Source organism: Giraffa tippelskirchi, chromosome X, assembly GCF_054371585.1.
Source record: "Giraffa tippelskirchi isolate mGirTip1 chromosome X, T2T-mGirTip1v1.2.pri, whole genome shotgun sequence".
Classification (NCBI taxonomy): domain Eukaryota; kingdom Metazoa; phylum Chordata; class Mammalia; order Artiodactyla; family Giraffidae; genus Giraffa; species Giraffa tippelskirchi.
This window is the reverse complement of record NC_137289.1, coordinates 135,100,104-135,104,884: the sequence shown is the minus strand read 5'-3', so window position 1 is coordinate 135,104,884 and position 4,781 is coordinate 135,100,104. Positions and strand designations below refer to the sequence as shown.

Sequence of the window (4,781 nt, the reverse complement as noted above, 5' to 3'; positions counted from 1 at the left end):
GCTGGGAAAGATTGAGAGCAGGAGGAGAAGAGGACGACAGAGGATGAGATGGTTGGATGGCATCACCGACTCAATGGACATGGGTTTGGGTAAACTCCAGGAGTTGGTGATGGACAGCGAGACCTGGAGTGCTGTGGTTCATGGTGTTGCAAAGAGTTGGACACGACTGAGCAACTGAACTGAACTGAACTCTGCTTTAAGGTAATTCAAGTGAAAATTTATATGTGCCTGTGTGTGTATGTGTGTGTATTTATTTCCTAACAGGTAAAATTGTTCAAGGCACCAGCTTTTGTTACCTGATTCACTCTGTATCTTTTAGCTGTCAGTTCTGCAGGGAGTGGTCAGCATGGTGCCAGTAGCACTAGTTAGTAAGTATTCAGCAGATATTGAATGAATGAATGACTCGTCCCAAAAGATGGCAGGAAATCCAAGGCATTATTGATTGCATTTTGAAATAGATATTTCTTTCCTTGTGTTTTGAGAACACAATGGTTTTTTATAGATCTTATGGAACTTCTTGCCCCATCACAGCTTTTGTCAAGATCTCTATGTCTATATGTCATAAGGAACTAAAATTAAAATAATGAAAGGACTAGTTTTCTATAGCAACACATGGGATATTTCTATATCAGTTACTGAATTAAGTGATAACATTGAAGGATCAATTTATTGATTTTTGCCATGTAAAATAGCTAATTTGGGTTAGTGAATGACAGCAAGGAATTTAAGATTAAAAATTCCCTAAGCATCACTCATCTCCACCAGTATCATCTCACAACTGTTTCAGGCTGTACAACTACTTAATGGGGATATCTCAGAGAATCAAAAGCAATAAAATAAATGTTTTTATCTTCCATTCATTCCAATGGGACAATGTGGGATTTTAGATTAAGATCAGTACTTTGATGTAAATGTGAAATTGACAAGGCAGAGACTAAGAACTGCCCTGAAGTCTAAATTGAGTGTTCTTAAGAAAAACTGAAGGGACAGAGAAACTTCTTTTTGTATTGTTTGTACTTCTCAGTTGTCATTTTGTCTCCAAAGGATTGAAGAAATTTTTCTTGGGGTAAAGTGTGTGCAAAAGGAAAATTATAGGTTAGGAGATAAAATGCCTGTTAGGCAGAGGAAAGATTGCCGTAATGGAGATGGTAGATCTCAGGGTGGGAAGGATACATACATTTACACAGAAGAAAGAACTCAGCTGTAACAAAAATGCCCTGGGGTAGGTAAGACACAAGAATAAATTAGGTACAAAGCACAAGTATCCCCGAAAAATTGTAATATGAATGTAACCAGTTGTTTTCCTCTGAGTCAGACATCCTGTGTTCACTTAGCTCACGGTTATCTACAACCAATACAACATTGGCCAAGTTTACATTAGCCAGTCAGCATCATGTGTTTTCCATCTCTGTTGCTGTTACTTAAGTAAAAAAGGCATCTTGGTCATGTTTATCATTACCCTGCTATCTGTACTTCTTTTGTCTGGCTCACTTTTTAACATATAAAAACACTGGTCTGAGACTTCCCTGGTGGTCCAGTGGCTAAGACTCTGTGCTCTCAGTGCTGGGAGCCTGGGTTCGATTCCTGGTCAGGGAACTAGATCCCACATGCTGCAGCTAAAGATCCCAAGTGTCACAACTAAGACCTGGCACAGCCAAATCAATAAATACATATTTTAAAAAATCACTGATATGCAGTAAAAATTACCCGAGACATTGTGAACCAGTGTTTCAAATACCACACACCCACACTACCAAAACATCTTCTATCCATTGATGTAATTAGCATTTCTTTATGCCAAGTTCATTTGAAATCTTGCTTCAGTTTTCCCTTCATGTGATTAAATACTTAAGCATTAGGTCTCAAAGGTCAATTTACATAAATAATGAGGAACCTGATTCACCCTATATTGGCCCCTCCTTCTATTGTGGAAGTAAATGCTGTAATCCACATGCATCCCACCTTGCAAGCCATTTACCATTTCTATCCCTTAGAAATATTAATACTGAAATAATAAAGAGGCTTGGCTTTCATGGGTACATCACTGCCACATTTTATCAGTTCACAGAGGAAGAACTATGAATTTCATGTGAAAAGGCAGTATTTGGGAGGATGGTATTTATAAATGACAGTGGCTGGAAGGCTAATGTGTTGATCAGACTTCTATGGCTTTGAAAAATAATGGAGCGCTCCCTCTGCATGGCTGTCACTGTGTAGTCCAGGGCATAAATCCATACCATTTAAGATGACAAGACCTTGTATTTACATAGAGACTTTCTCTAAGGAATTCACATCACTCCTTAGGAATGGCTCCATTAATTCTTAAAGCTTTGGGAACTAGAGTGGGATGATATATGTTTTTGGGCAGTTGTCATAAATGAAGGAACCATGCCAGAGATAGGTTTGTAACTTTCTCAAGGTCACTCTAGCCAAAATGAATTGCCAGAAGTGTGGAAACGCAGAGTAATATCAATTTCCCATGTGGGGGAATGGCTGTATGGTCACTTGGGGTATGGGAGGAGCATGGCTTTTCAGAAACTATCTTTTATCATTCTTACTCCCCTATGTAATCTGTGACTGAGGGATATTATCTCTATAATGGTTAATGTTTGCCAAACCATGGTCCTCTGAACACTAGACTATGCAAGACATCAGGAGATCTTCATTGAAAAAAACAAAACATGGCTTCCATGGCCAAATAAGTTTGAGAACTGCTTCTCTTGTATTTTTGTTTTGCTGATTCATGATTTCTATTAGTGCAGTAAAAGCTCTGAGAAGTCCTGTAGTGAAGAAATTACTACCTTTAAGTCACAGTTTTCCAGATTTATTTGACCATGGACATAAAGTTTCTTTTATAAGAGCACCTCTTAAAGACTTAATGGACTGCATTTTGAGGAAAGAAGTTTCTTAAATAAAGGCTCTGGTGAAGAGATGCTTCTCAAAAATCTGTTTTTATTCTCTCATCTTTCCAGGCCCACACTCTATGTGGAGGCCTAATTCACGGATGACCTGGGTAGTGTTGGAGCCTTAGAGATGCAGGAGATATTCCCAGTGTTGTTAGATGAGGGTCCATGGAAGGAATGAGAAATGGCGCTGAAAAATCCAAGAACTATACCATAGCTTTTTCGCCAATCTGCTTCCAGTTCCTGCCTTGTCCTACCTATTCCACACCCTGATCTGGAGCCATTTGCCTGGAATGGTGTTGTTAGCACAAGTTCTTGTGCCCGATGCATGTTGAAGCAAAACAAACTGAAACAGAGTTTGGAGCAGAGAAAGGTTTAGTGCAAGGCTATGTGAGGAGACAAGGTGGCTCATGCCCTAAAAAGCCTCAAGCTCCCCAGATGGTTTCCACAAAACATTTTTAAAAGCCAGGTGAGGGAAGGGTTTTAGGGTATGTGATCAGGTCATGCACAGTTCTCTGGCTGATGATGAGGGATGAGGTTTGTGTCACAGGGGTTAACTTATCAGTTCTTAGACTCCAGGAGGCCTGGGGCTATGTGCTGATGGTCATCAAGTAGGTAAAATCTTCTGCATCTGCAAAACAACTCAGAAAATTTGCATCAAATACTGTCATCTAGGTACTTCAGAGAGGAGCTGAAACAGAGGATGTGGAGGAAGGGCCTGTCCTGGGAAGGCCCAGAGGGTCTTGCTCAGTTAAAGTGCTAGGGTGCCCTGTGTGCTGGGCACTGAGGGGATGAACAGATCAAGTAGCAAATAGAGTGCTGACCAAGGAGGAATCAAGAACCAATTGGACACAAACTAGGAGGAATGTATCATCGGGGCACAGAAAAGAACGTGGCTTCTCAGGGCAGATGTAGTAGAGATAACGGTGATGTCAGGAAATGGGGAGACGTGGAATCGCACATTCTAGCATTTTGACAAGTTAGGCACGTGGCATCCCAGAAAGGGTTTCTGGGCTATGGCAGGGTCCAAGATGAGGCGCCGCCAAGAGTTGTCCTTCCAGTAGCTCTTGTACATTGCTTAGGCAAATCCGTATTAGCATATTTTATATTTTTTATTAATCTTTTTCTTTTTTAAAAAAAATATTTTTATTTCTTTATTTGACTGCACTAGGTGTTAGTTGAAGCACACAGGATCTTTAGTTGTGGCATGTGGGATCTAGTTCCCTGACCAGGGATCGAACCTGGGCCCCTGCATTGGGAGGGCAGAATCTTAGCCACTGGACCACCAGGGAAGCCCCAATATTAGTATGTTAGTTTCTCTCCTACAGGATGTGATAACCGTGCTGCCCTGTCAACTAACATTCATTTGGAAAATGGGTATTTGTCAATATGGAGACTGATAGCCTGTGGATACGGTATTTTGGTAAGGCAGAAAAAACAAAAAAAAAACTATGTCAAGATGATCAGATGCCTTAAAAAAAGCAAGAAAGACCAGGTGAGAATGCCTAGTTTTAGGAGCATATTGGGTTGTTAATTCTCTTTCTTTCTCTTATTCTTCCAACCAGTGCTGTCCTCCCTGTCCCCACAGACATCTTGTCACTATCGTGATCAAACAAGGCAGGAGCTCTCACTCCTCAAATTCAGTTCAGTCGTATCCAACTCTTCCCGACCCCATGGACTGCAGCATGCCAGGCTTCCCTGTCCATCACCAACTCCCGGACCTAGCTCAAACTCATGTCCATTGAGTCGGTTTTGCCATCCAACCATCTCATCCTCTGTCATCTCCTTCTTCTCCCACCTTCAATCTTTCCCAGAATCAGGGTCATTTCAAATGAGTCAGTTCTTCGCATCAGATGGCCAAAGTATTGGAGTTTCAGC

The 4,781-nt window shown here is 41.0% G+C and overlaps 1 non-coding gene across 1 annotated transcript; it reads right to left on the bottom strand.

Moving 5' to 3' along the window:
* Positions 1–4,123: 4,123 nt before the first annotated feature.
* Positions 4,124–4,195, bottom strand: TRNAG-CCC (transfer RNA glycine (anticodon CCC)). The gene has a single exon. It is a non-coding gene; the product is annotated as a tRNA-Gly (tRNA).
* Positions 4,196–4,781: the final 586 nt, after the last annotated feature.